Source organism: Eriocheir sinensis, unplaced genomic scaffold, assembly GCF_024679095.1.
Source record: "Eriocheir sinensis breed Jianghai 21 unplaced genomic scaffold, ASM2467909v1 Scaffold1349, whole genome shotgun sequence".
Classification (NCBI taxonomy): domain Eukaryota; kingdom Metazoa; phylum Arthropoda; class Malacostraca; order Decapoda; family Varunidae; genus Eriocheir; species Eriocheir sinensis.
The window spans coordinates 5,132-22,990 of NW_026110683.1; the positions used below are offsets into that span (position 1 = coordinate 5,132).

At 36.9% G+C, this 17,859-nt stretch overlaps 1 long non-coding RNA gene across 2 annotated transcripts; it reads left to right on the forward strand.

The window, feature by feature from the left end:
- Positions 1-6,261: 6,261 nt before the first annotated feature.
- On the forward strand, positions 6,262-12,774 carry LOC126989862 (uncharacterized). 2 transcript variants are annotated; one of them, XR_007743809.1, is made up of 4 exons: positions 6,262-6,299; positions 10,314-10,368; positions 10,554-10,651; positions 12,701-12,774. It is a non-coding gene; the product is annotated as an uncharacterized LOC126989862 (long non-coding RNA). The 2 variants fall into 2 exon arrangements; XR_007743810.1 differs by lacking the exon at positions 6,262-6,299 and adding an exon at positions 6,425-6,459.
- Positions 12,775-17,859: the final 5,085 nt, after the last annotated feature.

Consider the following 17,859-nt stretch of genomic DNA (forward strand, 5'->3'; position numbering starts at 1 on the left):
TATGTTTCCAGGTAATGTTGTGTGATATGTTTCCAGGTAATGTTGTGTGATATGTTTCCAGGTTATGTCGTGTGATATGTTTCCAGGTAATGTTGTGTGATATGTTTCCAGGTAATGTGGTGTGATATGTTTCCAGGTAATGTTGTGTGATATATTTCCAGGTAATGTTGTGTGATATGTTTTCAGGTAATGTTGTGTGATATGTTTCCAGGTAATATCATGTGATATGTTTACTTTCCAGGTAATGTTGTGTGATATGTTTCCAGGTAATATTGTGTGATATGTTTCCTTTCCAGGTAATGTTGTGTGATATGTTTCCAGGTAATGTTGTGTGATATGTTTCCTTTCAAGGTAATGTTGTGTGACATGTTTCCAGGTAATATTGTGTGATATGTTTCCTTTCCAGGTAATGCTGTGTGATATGTTTCCAGGTAATATTGTGTGATATGTTTCCTTTCCAGGTAATGTCGTGTGATATGTTTCCAGGTAATGTTGTGTGATATGTTATCAGGTAATGTTGTGTGATATGTTTCCAGGTAATGCTGTGATATGTTTCAAGGTAATGTCGTGTGATATGTTTCCAGGTAATGTTGTGTGATATGTTTCCAGGTTATGTTGTCTGATATGTTTCCAGGTAATGTTGTGTGATATGTTTCCAGGTAATGTTGTGTGATATGTTTCCAGGTTATGTCGTGTGATATGTTTCCAGGTAATGCAGTGTGATATGTTTCCAGGTAATGTGGTGTGATATGTTTCCAGGTAATGATGTGTGATATGTTTCCAGATAATGTTGTGTGATATGTTTCCAGGAAAGTGTGATAAGTTTCCAGGTAATGTCGTGTGATACATTTCAAGGTATTGTTGTGTGATATGTTCCAGGTAATGTCGTGTGATATGTTTCCCGGTAATGTTTAGTGATATGTTTCCAGGTAATGTCGTGATGTGTTTCCAGGTAATGTGATATATTTCCAGGTAATGTCGTGTAATATGTTTTCTTTCCAGGTAATGTTGTGTGATATGTTTCCTTTCCAGGTAATGTCGTGTGATATGTTTCCTTTCCAGGTAATGTCGTGTGATATGTTTCCAGGTAATGTTGTGTGATATGTTTCCAGGTAATGTCATTTTATATGTTTCCAGGTAATGTTGTTTGATATGTTTCCAGGTAATGTTGTGTGATATGTTTCCAGGTAATGTTGTGTGATATATTTCCAGGTAATGTTGTGTGATATGTTTCCAGGTAATGTTGTGTGATATGTTTCCAGGTAATGTCATGTGATATGTTTCCTTTCCAGGTAATGTTGTGTGATATGTTATCAGGTAATGTATTGTGATATGTTTCCAAGTAATGCTGTGATATGTTTCAAGGTAATGTAGTGTGATATGTTTCCAGGTAATGTTGTGTGATATGTTTCCAGGTTATGTTGTCTGATATGTTTCCAGGTAATGTTGTGTGATATGTTTCCAGGTAATGTTGTGTGATATGTTTCCAGGTTATGTCGTGTGATATGTTTCCAGGTAATGTTGTGTGATATGTTTCCAGGTAATGTGGTGTGATATGTTTCCAGGTAATGTTGTGTGATATATTTCCAGGTAATGTTGTGTGATATGTTTTCAGGTAATGTTGTGTGATATGTTTCCAGGTAATATCATGTGATATGTTTCCTTTCCAGGTAATGTTGTGTGATATGTTTCCAGGTAATATTGTGTGATATGTTTCCTTTCAGGTAATGTTGTGTGGTATGTTTCCAGGTAATGTTGTGTGATATGTTTCCTTTCAAGATAATGTTGTGTGACATGTTTCCAGGTAATATTGTGTGATATGTTTCCTTTCCAGGTAATGCTGTGTGATATGTTTCCAGGTAATGTTGTGTGATATGTTTCCTTTCCAGGTAATGTCGTGTGATATGTTTCCAGGTAATGTTGTGTGATATGTTATCAGGTAATGTATTGTGATATGTTTCCAAGTAATGCTGTGATATGTTTCAAGGTAATGTCGTGTGATATGTTTCCAGGTAATGTTGTGTGATATGTTTCCAGGTTATGTTGTCTGATATGTTTCCAGGTAATGTTGTGTGATATGTTTCCAGGTAATGTTGTGTGATATGTTTCCAGGTAATGTTGTGTGATATGTTTCCAGGTTATGTCGTGTGATATGTTTCCAGGTAATGTGGTGTGATATGTTTCCAGGTAATGATGTGTGATATGTTTCCAGATAATGTTGTGTGATATGTTTCCAGGAAAGTGTGATAAGTTTCCAGGTAATGTCGTGTGATACATTTCAAGGTATTGTTGTGTGATATGTTCCAGGTAATGTTGTGTGATATGTTTCCTTTTCAGGTTATGTCGTGTGATATGTTTCCCGGTAATGTTTAGTGATATGTTTCCAGGTAATGCTGTGTGATGTTTTTTCAGGTAATGTCGTGATGTGTTTCCAGGTAATGTGATATATTTCCAGGTAATGTCGTGTAATATGTTTTCTTTCCAGGTAATGTTGTGTGATATGTTTCCTTTCCAGGTAATGTCGTGTGATATGTTTCCTTTCCAGGTAATGTCGTGTGATATGTTTCCAGGTAATGTTGTGTGATATGTTTCCAGGTAATGTCATTTTATATGTTTCCAGGTAATGTTGTTTGATATGTTTCCAGGTAATGTCGTATAATATGCTTTCTTTCCAGGTAATGTTGTGTGATATGTTTCCTTTCCAGGTAATGGCGTGTGATGTGTTTCCAGGTAATGTCGTGGTGTGTTTCCAGGTAATGGATATGTTTCCAGGTAATGTCGTGTGATATGTTTTCTTTCCAGGTAATGTTGTGAAATATGTTTCCTTTCCAGGTAGTGTCATGTGATATGTCTCCAGGTAATGTCGAGTGATGTTTTCAGGTAATGTTGTGTGATATGTTTCCAGGTAATGTCATGCGATATGTTTCCAGGTAATGTTGTGTGATATGTTTTCAGGTAATGTCTTGTGATATGTTTCCAGGTAATGTTGTGTGATATGTTTCCAGGTAATGTCATGCGATATGTTTCCAGGTAATGTTGTGTGATATGTTTTCAGGTAATGTCTTGTGATATGTTTCCAGGTAATGTTGAGTGATATGTTTCTGGGTAATGTTGTATGATATGTTTCCAGGTAATGTCATGTGATACATTTCCAGGTAATGTGGTGTGATATGTTTCCAGGTAGTGTCATGTGATATATTTCCAGTTAAAGTTATGTGATATGTTTCAAGGTAATGTTTTGTGATATATTTCAAGGTAATGTGTGATGTGTTTCCAGGTAATGTTGTGTGATATGTTTCTAGTTAATGTTATGTGATATGTTTCCAGGTAATGTTTTGTGATATGTTTCCAGGTAATGTGTGATATGTTTCCATGTATATGTCGTGTGATATGTTCCCAGGTAATGTCGTGATGTGTTTCCAGGTAATGTTGTGTGATATTTTCCAGGTAATGTCGTGTGATATGTTTCGAGTTAATGTCCTGTCATATGTTTACATGTTATGTCATGTGATATGTTTCCTTTCCAGGTAAATTCGTGTGATATGAATCCAGGTAATGTCGTGTGATATGTTTCCTTTCCAGATTATGTTGTGTGGTATGTACCCAAAGTAATGATGGGTGATATGTTTCCCGTCCAGGTAATGTCATGTGATCTGTTTCCTTTCCAGGTAATGTTGTGTGATATGTTGTCTTTCTAGTTAATGTTGTGTGATATGTTGTCTTTCTAGTTAATGTTGTATGATATGTTTACTTTCCAGGTAATGTTGTGTGTGATATGGTTTTTTTTTCAGGTAATGTTGTGTGATATGTTTCCAGGTAATGTTGTGTGATGTGTTTCCATGTAATGTCGTGTGATATGTTTCCATGTAATGTCGTGTGGTATGTTTCCAGGTAATGTTGTGTGATATGTTTCCAGATAATGTCGTGTGATGTGTTTCCATGTAATGTCGTGTGATATGTTTCCAGGTAATGTTGTGTGATATGTTTCCAGGTAATGTTGTGTGATATGTTTCCAGGTAATGTCGTGTGATGTGTTTCCATGTAATGTCGTGTGATATGTTTCCAGGTAATGTTGTGTGATATGTTTCCAGGCAATGTCATGTGATATGTTTCCAGGTAATGTCGTGTGATATGTTTCCAGGTAATGTCCTGTGATATGTTTCCAGGTAATAACATGTGATATATTTCCAAGTAATGTCATGTGATATCTTTCCAGGCAAGATCATGTGATATGTTTCCAGGTAATGTTGTGTGATATGTTTCGAGGTAATATCATGTGATATGTCTCCAGGTAATGTCGTGTGATATGTTTCCAGGTAATGTCGTGTGATGTGTTTCCTGGTAATGTTGTGTGATTTGTTTCCAGGTAATGTTGTGTGATATGTTTCCAGGTAATGTTGTGTGATATGTTTCTAGGTAATGTTGTGTAATATGTTTCCAGGTAAAGTCGTGTGATTTGTTTCCAGGTAATGTCGTGTGATATGTTTCCAGGTAAAGTCGTGTTATTTGTTTACAGGTAATGTTTTGTGATTTGCTTCCAGGTAATGTTGTGTGATATGTTTCCAGGTAATGTTGTGTGATATGTTTCCAGGTAAAGTCGTGTGATTTGCTTCCAGGTAATGTTGTGTGATATGTTTCCAGGTTATGTCATGTGATATGTTTCCAGGTAATGTCGTGTGATATGTTTCCAGGTAATGTCATGTGATATGTTTCCAGGTAATGTTGTGTGACATGTTTCCAGGTAATGTTTTGTGATATGTTTCCAGGTAATGTCATGTGATATGTTTCCAGGTAATGTTGTGTGATATGTTTTCCAGGTAATAACATGTGATATATTTCCAAGTAATGTCATGTGATATGTTTCCAGGCAAGATCATGTGATATGTTTCTCGGTAATGTTGTGTGATATGTTTCCAGGTAATGTTATGTGGTATGTTTCCTTTCCAGGTAATATCCTGTGATATGTTTCCAGATAATTTTGTGTGATATGTTTCCAGGTAATGCTGTGTGATATGTCTTCAGGTAATGTTGTGATGTGTTTCCAGGTAATGTGACATGTTTCCAGGTAATGTCGTGTAATATGTTTTCTTTCCAGATAATGTTGTGTGATACGTTTCCTTTCCAGGTAATTGCGTGTGATATGTTTCCCGGTCATGCTGTGTGATATGTTTTCAGGTAATGTCGTGATGTGTTTCCAGGTAATGTGATATGTTTCCAGGTAAGTGATATGTTTTCTTTCTAGGTATTGTTGTGTGATATGTTTCCTTTCCAGGTATTATCGTGAGATATGTTTACAAGTAATGCTGAGTAATATTTTTCCAGGTAATGTCATGTGATATGTTTCCGGGTAATGTTGTATGATATGTTTCCAGGTAATGTCGTGTGATATGTTTCCAGGTAATGTCGTGTGATATGTTTCCAGGTAATGTCATGTGATACGTTTCCAGGTAATGTTTTGTGATATGCATCCAGGTAAGGTCATGTGATATGTTTCCAGGTAATGCTGTGTGATATGTTACCAGGTAATGTCGTGTGATATGTTTCCAGGTAATGCTGTGTGATATGTTACCAGGTAATGTCGTGTGATATGTTTCCAGGTAATGCTGTGTGATATGTTTCCAGGTAATGTTGTGTGATATGTTTCCAGGTAATGCTGTGTGATATGTTTCCAGGTAATGTCGTGTGATATGTTTCCAGGTAATGCTGTGTGATATGTTTCCAGGTAATGTCGTGTGATATGTTTCAAGGTAATGTTGTGTGATATGTTTCCAGGTAATGTCGTGTGATGTGTTTCCAGGTAATGTTGTGTGATATGTTTCCAGGTAATGTCGTGTGATGTGTTTCCAGGTAATGTTGTGTGATATGTTTCCAGGTAATAACATGTGATATATTTCCAAGTAATGTCATGTGATATGTTTCCAGGCAAGATCATGTGATATGTTTCCAGGTAATGTTGTGTGAAATGTTTCGAGGTAATATCATGTGATGTGTTTCCATGTAATGACGTGTGATATGTTTCCAGGTAATGTTAGGTGATATGTTTCCAGGTAATGTCGAGTGATGTGTTTCCAGGTAATGTTGTGTGATATGTTTCCAGGTAATGTTGTGTGATATACATCGAGGTAATGTGTGATATGTTTCCAGGTAATGTCGTGTGATATGTTTCGAGGTAATGTTGTGCGATATGTTTCCAGATAATGTTGTGTGATATGTTTCCAGGTAATGTTGTGTGATATGTTTCCAGGTAATGTTGTGTGATAAGTTTCCAGGTAATGTTGTGTGATATGTATCCTTTCCAGGTAATGTCATAAGATATGTTTCCAGGTAATGTTGTATGATATGTTTCCAGGTAATGTTGTGTGATATGTATCTTTTCCAGGTAATGTCATGTGATATGTTTCCAGGTAATGTCGTGTGATATGTTTCCAGGTAATGTTGTGTGATATGTATCCTTTCCAGGTAATGTCATGTGATATGTTTCCAGGTAATATCGTGTGATATGTTTCCAGGTAATGTTTTGTGATATGTTTCCTGGTAATGCTGTGTGATATATTTTCAGGTAATGTCGTGATGTGTTTCCAGATAATGTGTTATGTTTCCAGGTAGTGTCGTGTAATCTGTTTTCTTTCCAGGTAATGTTGTGTGATATGTTTCCTTTCCAGGTAATGGCGTGTGATATGTTTCCAGGTAATGCTGTGTGATATGTTTTCAGGTAATGTCGTGATGTGTTTCCAAGTAATGTGATATGTTTCCAGGTAATGTGGTGCAATATGTTTTCTTTCCAGGTAATGTCGTGTGATATGTTTCCAGGTAATGTCGTGTAATTTTTTTCCTGGTAATTTCATGTGATATGTTTACAGGTAATGTTGTGTGATATGTTTCCAGGTAATGTCGTGTGGTATGTTTCCAGGTAATGTCATGTGATATGTTTCCAGGTAATGTCGTGTGATATGTTTCCAGGTAATGTCGTGTAATATGTTTCCAGGTAATGTCGTGTTATATGTTTCCAGGTAATGTCGTGTGATATGTTTCCAGGTAATGTCGTGTGATTTGCTTCCAGGTAATGTCGTGTGATATGTTTCCAGGTAATGTCGTGTGATGTGTTTCCAGGTAATGTTGTGTGATTTGTTTCCAGGTAATGTCGTGTGATATGTTTCCAGGTAATGTCGTGTGATGTGTTTCCAGGTAATGTCGTGTGATATGTTTCCAGGTAATGTCGTGTGATGTGTTTCCAGGTAATGTCGTGTGATATGTTTCCAGGTAATGTTGTGTGATATGTTTCCAGGTAATGTTGTGTGATTTGTTTCCATGTAATGTCGTGAGATATGTTTCCAGGTAATGTCGTGTGATGTGTTTCCAGGTAATGTCGTGTGATATGTTTCCAGGTAAAGTCGTGTGATATGTTTCCAGGTAATGTCGTCTGATATGTTTCCAGGTAATGTCGTGTGATGTGTTTCCAGGTAATGCTGTGTGATTTGTTTCCAGGTAATGTCGTGTGATATGTTTCCAGGTAATGTTGTGTGATATGTTTCCAGGTAATGTCGTGTGATATGTTTCCAGATAATGTTGTGTGATATATTTCCAGGTAATTTTGTGTGATATGTTTCCAGGTAATGTTGTGTGATTTGTTTCCAGGTAATGTTGTGTGATATGTTTGCAGGTAATGTTGTATGATATGTTTCCAGGTAATGCTGTGTGATTTGTTTCCAGGTAATGGCGCGTGATATGTTTCCAGGTAATTTTGTGTGATATGTTTCCAGGTAATGTCGTGTGATATGTTTCCAGGTAATGTTATGTGATATGTTTCCAGGTAATGTCGTGTGATATGTTTCCAGGTAATGTTGTGTGATATATTTCCAGGTAATTTTGTGTGATATGTTTCCAGGTAATGTTGTGTGATATGTTTCCAGGTAATGTTGTGTGATATGTTTCCAGGTAATGTTGTGTGATTTGTTTCCAGGTAATGTTGTGTGATATTCTTCCAGGTAATGTTGTGTGATATGTTTCCAGGTAAAGTCGTGTGATATGTTTCCAGGTAAAGTCGTGTGATATGTTTCCAGGTAATGTTGCGTGATTTGTTTCCAGGTAATGTTGTGTGATATGTTTCCAGGTAATGTTAAGTGATATGTTTCCAGGTAAAGTCGTGTGATATGTTTCAAGGTAATGTTGTGTGATATGTTTCCAGGTAAATTCGTGTGATTTGTTTCCAGGTAATGTTGTGTGATATGTTTCCAGGTAATGTTGTGTGATATGTTTCCAGGTAATGTTGTGTGATATGTTTCCAGGTAATGTCATGTGATATGTTTCCAGGTAATGTTGTGTGATATGTTTTCAGGTAATGTTGTGTGATATGTTTCCAGGTAATGTTGTGTGATATGTTTCCAGGTAATGTTGTGTGATATGTTTCCAGGTAATGTCATGTGATATGTTTCCAGGTAATGTTGTGTGATATTTTTTCAGGTAATGTCAAGTGATATGTTTCCAGGTAATGTTGTGTGATATGTTTCCAGGTAATGTTTTGTTATATGTTTCCAGGTAATGTCATGTGATATGTTTCCAGGTAATGTTGTGTGATATGTTTCCAGGTAATGTCATGTGATATGTTTCCAGGTAATGTTGTGTGATATGTTTCCTGGTAATGTTTTGTTATATGTTTCCAGGTAATGTTGTGTGATATGTTTCCAGGTAATGTTTTGTTATATGTTTCCAGGTAATGTCATGTGATATGTTTCCAGGTAATGTTGTGTGATATGTTTTCCAGGTAATAACACTGATGTATTTCAAAGTAATGTTTCCAGGCAAGATCATGTGATATGTTTATAGTTAATGTTGTGTGATATGTTTCCAGGTAATGTTATGTGATATGTTTACTTTCCAGGTAATGTCGTGTGATATGTTTCCAGATAATTTTGTGTGATATGTTTCCAGGTAATGCTGTGTGATATGTTTTCAGGTAATATTGTGATGTGTTTCCATGTAATGTGATATGTTTCCAGGTAATGTCGTGTAATATGTTTTCTTTACAGGTAATGTTGTGTGAAACGTTTCCTTTCCAGGTAATTGCGTGTGATATGTTTCCAGGTAATGCTGTGTGATATGTTTTCAGGTAATGTCGTGATGTGTTTCCAGGTAATGTGATATGTTTCCAGGTAATGTCGTGTAATATGTTTTATTTCCAGGTAATGTTGTGTGATATGTTTCCTTTCCAGGTATTGTCGTGTGAAATGTGTCCAGGTAATGTCATGTGATATGTTTCCAGGTAATGTCGTGTGATATGTTTTCAGGTAATGTCATGTGATACGTTTCCAGGTAATGTTTTGTGATATGCCTCCAGGTAAGGTCATGTGATATGTTTCTAGGTAATGCTGTGTGATATGTTTCGAGGTAATATCATGTGATATGTTTCCAGGTAATGTCGTGTGATATGTTTCAGATAATGTTTGGTGATATTTTTCCAGGTAATATTGTGTGATATGTTTCTAGGTAATGTTGTGTGATATGCTTCCAGTTTATGTTTTGTGATGTATTTCCAGGTAATGTTGTGTGATATGTTTCGAGGTAATGTTGTGTGATATGTTTCGAGGTAATATGTGATATGTTTCCAGGTAATGTCGTGTGATATGTTTCCAGGTAATGTTGTGTGATATGTTTTCAGGTAATGTTGTGTGATATGTTTCCAGGTAATGTTGTGGGATTTGTTTCCAGGTAATATTGTGTGATATGTTTCCCTTCCAGGTAAAGTCGTGTGATATGTTTCCAGGTAATGTTGTGTGATATGTTTCCAGGTAATGCTGTGTGATATGTTTTCAGGTAATGTCGTGATGTGTTTCCAGGTAATGTTGTGTGATATGTTTCTAGGTAATGCTGTGTGATATGTTTTCAGGTAATGTCATGTGATACGTTTTCAGATAATGATTTGTGATATGTTTTCAGGTAATGTTGTGTGATATGTTTCCAGGTAATGTTATGAGATATGTTTCCAGGTAATGTCGTGTGATATATTTCCAGGTAATGTTATGTGATATTTTTCCAGGTAATGTTGTGTGATATGTTTCCAGGTAATGGCGTGTGATATGTTTCCAGGTAATGTTGTGTGATATGTTTCCAGGTAATGTTGTGTGATATGTTTCCAGGTAATGTTGTGTCATATGCTACCTTTCCAGGTAATGTCGTGCGATATGTTTCCAGTTTATGTCGTGTGATATGTTGCCAGGTAATGTCTTGTGATATGTTTCCAGGTAATGTCGTGTGATATGTTTCCAGGTAATGTTGTGTGATATGTTTCCAGTTAATGTCATGTGATATGTTTCCAGGTAATGTTGTGTGATATGTTTCCAGGTAATGTTGTGTGATATGTATCCTTTCCAGGTAATGTCATGTGATATGTTTCCAGGTAATGTTGTATGATATGTTTCCAGGTAATGTTGTGTGATATGTATCTTTTCCAGGTAATGTCATGTGATATGTTTCCAGGTAATGTCGTGTGATATGTTTCCAGGTAATGTTGTGTGATATGTATCCTTTCCAGGTAATGTCATGTGATATGTTTCCAGGTAATGTCGTGTGATATGTTTCCAGGTAATGTTTTGTGATATGTTTCCTGGTAATGCTGTGTGATATATTTTCAGGTAATGTCGTGATGTGTTTCCAGGTAATGTGTTATGTTTCCAGGTAGTGTCGTGTAATCTGTTTTCTTTCCAGGTAATGTTGTGTGATATGTTTCCTTTCCAGGTAATGGCGTGTGATATGTTTCCAGGTAATGCTGTGTGATATGTTTTCAGGTAATGTCGTGATGTGTTTCCAGGTAATGTTGTGTGATAAGTTTTCAGGTAATGTCGTGATGTGTTTCCAGGTAATGTTGTGTGATATGTTTTCAGGTAATGTCGTGATGTGTTTCCAAGTAATGTGATATGTTTCCAGGTAATGTGGTGCAATATGTTTTCTTTCCAGGTAATGTCGTCTGATATGTTTCCAGGTAATGTCCTGTAATTTTTTTCCTGGTAATTTCATGTGATATGTTTACAGGTAATGTTGTGTGATATGTTTCCAGGTAATGTCGTGTAATATGTTTCCAGGTAATGTCGTGTGATATGTTTCCAGGTAATGTCGTGTGATATGTTTCCAGGTAATGTTGTGTGATATGTTTCCAGGTAATGTCGTGTGATATGTTTCCAGGTAATGTCGTGTAATATGTTTCCAGGTAATGTCGTGTGATATGTTTCCAGGTAATGTCGTGTGATATGTTTCCAGGTAATGTCGTGTGATTTGCTTCCAGGTAATGTCGTGTGATTTGCTTCCAGGTAATGTCGTGTGATATGTTTCCAGGTAATGTCGTGTGATTTGTTTCCAGGTAATGTCGTGTGATTTGTTTCCAGGTAATGTCGTGTGATATGTTTCCAGGTAATGTCGTGTGATGTGTTTCCACGTAATGTCGTGTGATATGTTTCCAGGTAATGTCGTGTGATGTGTTTCCAGGTAATGTTGTGTGATTTGTTTCCATGTTATGTCGTGTGATATGTTTCCAGGTAATGCTGTGTGATTTGTTTCTAGGTAATGTCGTGTGATATGTTTCCAGGTAATGTTGTGTGATATGTTTCCAGGTAATGTCGTGTGATATGTTTCCAGGTAATGTTATGTGATATGTTTCCAGGTAATATCGTGTGATATGTTTCCAGGTAATGTTCTGTGATAAATTTCCAGGTAATTTTGTGTGATATGTTTCCAGGTAATGTTGTGTGATATGTTTCCAGGTAATGTTGTGTGATATGTTTCCAGGTAATGTTGTGTGATTTGTTTCCAGGTAATGTTGTGTGATATGTTTCCAGGTAATGTTGTGTGATTTGTTTCCAGGTAATGTTGTGTGATATGTTTCCAGGTAATGTTAAGTGATATGTTTCCAGGTAAAGTCGTGTGATATGTTTCCAGGTAATGTTGTGTGATATGTTTCCAGGTAAATTCGTGTGATTTGTTTCCAGGTAATGTAGTGTGATATGTTTCCAGGTAATGTTGTGTGATATGTTTCCAGGTAATGTTGTGTGATATGTTTCCAGGTAATGTTGTGTGATATGTTTCCAGGTAATGTTGTGTGATATGTTTCAAGGTAATGTTGTGTGATATGTTTCCAGGTAATGTTGTGTGATATGTTTCCAGGTAATGTTGTGTGATATGTTTCCAGGTAATGTTGTGTGATATGTTTCCAGGTAATGTTGTGTGATATGTTTCCAGGTAATGTTGTGTGATATGTTTACAGGTAATGTTGTGTGATATGTTTCCAGGTAATGTTGTGTGATATGTTTCCAGGTAATGTTGTGTGATATGTTTCCAGGTAATGTTGTGTGATATGTTTCCAGGTAATGTTGTGTGATATGTTTTCAGGTAATGTTGTGTGATATGTTTCAACGAACTGTTGTGTGATATGTTTCCAGGTAATGTTGTGTGATATGTTTCCAGGTAATGTTGTGTGATATGTTTCCAGGTAATGCTGTGTGATATATTTCCAGGTAATGTCGTGTGATATGTTTCCAGGTATTATTATATGATATGTTTCCAGGTAATGCTGTGTGATATGTTTCTAGGTAATGTTGTGTGATATGTTTCCAGGTAATGCTGCGTGATATGTTTCCAGGTAATGCTATGTGATATGTTTCCGGGTAATGTCGTGTGATATGTTTCCAGGTAATATTATATGATATGTTTCCAGGTAATGTTGTGTGATATGTTTCCAGGTAATGTCGTGTGATGTGTTTCCAGGTAATGTTGTGTGATATGTTTCCAGGTAATGTCGTGTGATATGTTTCTTGGTAATGTTGTGTGGTATGTTTCCAGGCTATGTCATGTGATATATTTCCAGTTAATGTCGTGTGATATGTTTCCAGGTAATGTCGTTCGATATTTTTCCAGGTAATGTTGTGTGATATGTTTCCAGGTCATGCTGTGTGATATGTTTTCAGGTAATGTTGTGATGTGTTTCCAGGTAATGTGATATGTTTCCAGGTAGTGTCGTGTAATATATTTTCTTTCCAGAAAATGTTGTATGATATGTTTCCTTTCCAGGTAATGTCGTGTAATATGTTTCCAGGTAATGTCGTATAATATGTTTCCAGGTAATGTAATGTGATATGTTTGCAGTAAATGTTGTGTGATATGTTTCCATTAATATCGTGTGAAATGTTTCCAGGTAATGTCATGTGATATGTTTCCAGGTAAGGTCATGTGATATGTTTCCAGGTAATGTTGTGTGATATGTTTCAAGGTAATATCATTTGATATGTTTCCAGGTAATGTCGTGTGATATGTTTCCAGATAATGTTGGGTGATATGTTTCCAGGTAATGTTGTGTGATATGTTTCGAGGTAATATCATTTGATATGTTTCCAGGTAATGTCGTGTGATATTTTTCCAGATAATGTTGGGTGATATGTTTCCAGGTAATGTTGTGTGATATGTTTCCAGATAATGTTGGGTGGCATGTTTCCAGGTAATGTCGTGTGGCATGTTTACAGATAATGTTTGGTGATATGTTTCCAGGTAATTTCGTGTGATATGTTTCCAGGTAATGTTGTGTGATATGTTTCCAGGTTATGTTTTGTGATATGTTTCCATGTAATGTTGTGTGATATGTTTCCAGGTAATGTTGTGTGATATGCTTCCAGGTTATGTTTTGTGATATGTTTCCATGTAATGTTGTGTGATATGTTTCCAGGTAATGTTGTGTGATATGTTTCCAGGTAATGTTGTGTGATATGTTTCGAGGTAATGTTGTGTGATATGTTTCGAGGTAATGTTGTGTGATATGTTTCCAGGTAATGTCGTGTAATATTTTTCCAGGTAATGTGTTGTGATATGTTTCCAGGTAATGTTGTGTGATATGTTTCCAGGTAATGTTGTGTGATATGTTTCCAGGTAATGGTGTGTGATATGTTTCCAGGTAATGTTGTGTGATATGTTTCCAGGTAATGCTGTGTGATATGTTTCCAGTTAATGTTGTGTGATATGTTTCCAGGTAATGTTGTGTGATATGTTTCCAGGTAATGTTGTGTGATATGTTACGAGGTAATGTTGTGTGATATGTTACGAGGTAATGTTGTGTGATATGTTTCCAGGTAATGTTGTGTAATATGTTTCCAGGTAATGCTGTGTGATATGTTTCGATTTAATGTCCTGTCATATGTTTACAATTTATGTCATGTGATATGTATCCTTTCCAGGTAAGTTCGTGTGATATGAATCCAGGTAATGTCGTGCGATATGTTTCCTTTCCAGATTATGTTGTGTGGTATGTATCCAAAGTAATGTAAGAACATAAGAACATAAGAACGCAGGAGTCTGCAAGAGGCCGGTAGGCCTGTACGAGGCAGCTCCTTTGACCCTAAGCTCCCGTGTATCTAACCCCACCTAACATCGCTGTCCATGAATTTATCTAGTCTATTTTTGAATGTGACAATTGTATTGGCACACACCACATGACTGCTAAGCCTATTCCACTCATCCACCACCCTGTTAGTAAACCAATTTTTGCCTATGTCCCTGTTAAATCTGAATTTATCCAGTTTAAACCCGTTACTTCGTGTCCTACCCGGTTCTCTTACCAACAAAACCTTATGAATGTCTCCCTTATTAAAGCCCTTCATCCATTTATAAACCTCGATCATGTCTCCACGCACCCTTCGCCTTTCTAGAGAATGCAAGTTTAACTTTTTGAGTCTTTCCTCGTATGGCAAGTTTCTCAACCCCTGAATCATCTTAGTCATCCTCCTCTGCACCGATTCTAACATTTTGATATCCATTCTATAGTAGGGTGACCAGAACTGAACCGCATAGTCAAGATGAGGTCTAACTAATGCTAAATATAGTTTGAGGAAGACTTCGGGGCTTCTGTTGCTTACGCTCCTTGAAATAAATCCCAGTACCCTATTAGCTCGATTTCTAGCTTGAGTGCATTGTGCCCTTGGACGGAGATCAGAGCTCACTAAGACCCCTAAATCCCTCTCGCACCCAGACCTACTTATGAGAGTGTCATTTAAGCAATAGTTATGTGAGGGGTTGTTCCTACCTACACTCAGAATACTGCACTTCCCTACATTGAACTCCATCTGCCATTTATCCGCCCAGTCATATAATCTATTGAGTTCACCTTGGAGAATACTAGCGTCCTGATCCGACTCAATTACTCTACCGATCTTGGTATCATCTGCAAATTTACTAACATCACTACTAATTCCTGTGTCTAAGTCATTGATATAAATAATAAACAAAAGTGGACCCAATACCGAACCTTGTGGGACCCCACTGTAACACATCCCCAGTCAGATCTTTTACCATTGATTTGCACTCTTTGCTTCCTATTGCTAAGCCACGCCTTGACCCAGTTCAAAACTTTACCTCTACTCCGTGAGCCTGTAATTTAAGCAACAGTCGTTGGTGAGGAACTTTGTCAAACGCTTTACTAAAATCAAGATAGATTACATCATAATTTTCATCTCTGTCAACCGCCTCAAATACTTTATTGTAGAAGGACAAGAGATTGGTGAGGCATGACCTACCTTTGTGAACCCATGCTGCGAGTCGTGAATTAAGCTATGTTTCTCTAAATGCTCCCGAATGTTCCTGGCTATTATGGACTCCAGCATCTTCCCTATAACCGATGTTAAGCTAATTGGGCGATAGTTTGAAGCAACTGACCTGTCCCCTTTTAAAAATCGGCGTCACATTAGCTACTTTCCATAGGCTCGGCACATAGTATTTACCGACATCTTGAAGATGTCGGATAGTGGGTCACTGATTATATCACCTAACTCCTTTAATACCCTCGGAAATATCCCGTCAGGACCTGGCGACTTGTTCTTCTTAAGCTTATCTATCTCATCCTGAACTACTTGCCTGGTAATGATTATATCCCTCAATTTATCGCCATCCCCGTCCTCGTACACCTGAACTCTTTCCGGTATAGTCGTTCGATCCTCCTGTGTGAATACTGAAAGGAAGTAGTCGTTCAACAATGTGCTCATATTTTCGTAATTTTCTACTAGCTCCCTTGTGTTTGTTTTCAGCGGTCCAATTAATATTAACACACATTAATATTAATACACACACACACACACACACACACACACACATTAACACACAAGCACACATTAATAATACATAATACACATATTAATAATAATAATAATATTAATAATATTAATAATATTAATAATATTAATAATAATAATAATAATAATAATAATAATAATAATAATAATAATAATAATAATAATAATAATAATAATAATAATAATAATAATAATAATAATAATAATAATAATAATAATAATAATAATAATTATAATAATAATAGATGATGATAATAATAATAATAATAATAATAATAATAATAATAATAATAATAATAATAATAATAATAATAATAATAATAAATGGTTTATTCATTTGTTGGCAGCTAGATGGCTGAAAATACACAAAATACACTAAACTTAATGAGAGGTGTAATGAGAGTATTGTGTTGTGTGGTTAGAGTGTGTGTGTGGATGTGTGTGTGTGTGTGTGTGTGTGTGTGTGTGTGTGTGTGTGTGTGTGTGTGTGTGTGTGTGTGTGTGTGTGTGTGTATTTACCTAATTGTAGTTTTACTGGGCCTTAGCTTTACGCTCGTGTGGTCCCGTCTCCGTATCTACATTTATCCAACTTCTCCTTAAACCTTTGCACACTCCTCGCCGATACTACATCCTCACTTAGTCTGTTCCAAACCTCTATGTTTTTTTGCGGGAAGATATATTTCTTTATGTCTCTCAAGGATCTTCCCTTCCTCAATATTTTACGATGTCCTCTTGTGTTCCTAGTGGTAATTTCTACTTTCAGTAGTAACTCCTCGTTGTCTACTTCTTCCATTTTGCTCAATAATTTGTAGATTTGTATTAGGTCTCCCCTTTCTCTTCTTTGTTCTAGTGTTGGTAAGTCCATTTCCTTTAGTCTTTCCTCGCATGTCAATCCCTCCAGCTCTGGAACCAGTTTTGTTGCCATCCTTTGTATTCTTTCTAGTTTATTTATGTTTCTTCTTATGGGGAGACCACACTGCCTCCGCATATTCCAACTTTGGTCTGATCATAGTGGTAATTTTTTTTTTTCATAATTTCCTTATCCATGTATTGGAATGCTATTCCTGTATTTCTCACCATGTTATACGTATCACCGAATATCCGATTAACATGACTCTCTGGCTGTTTGTTATCTTGCATTATTACTCCCAGGTCTCTCTCTTCGTGTACTTTCTTTAGTATTTCACCATCTCCCATTTTATAAGTCCATTTTGGTCTTCCTTCACTTTTCTCCCATTTCCTTAACATGACATTTCTTCACATTGAATTACATCTCCCACTCCATACTCCACTTCCAAATCTTGTTTAGGTCTTCTTGCAGAATTTCGCAGTCTTTACTGTCTATGGAATAGGCTGGAGGAGGAGGTGGTTTGTGCAAAAAACATTCATGATTTTAAGGAAAAGTTGGACAAGAGCGGATATGGAGACGGGATAGCGCGAGCGTAGCTCTTTTCCCGTATGTCACAACTAGCTGAATACAACTAGGTAAATACACACACACACACACACACACACACACACACCAGTGGTAAGGGCAGCGCTGTGTACCTGGGAAGGGGCATGGGGGTCGCTGGGGTCGGCGTCCACATCAGTCACAGCACTGGAGTACTTCCTGCCCAGGCAGGAGGAGGAGGAGGTGCTGACGGTCTGGGGGGTGGGGGGGGGGGGGGAAGAGGAGAAGGTGAGAGGGTGAAGTGAAGAGGAGGAAGGTGGTGCTGGTGGTGGTTTGGGGGATGAAAAAAAGGGACGGGAAGGGATGAAAAGA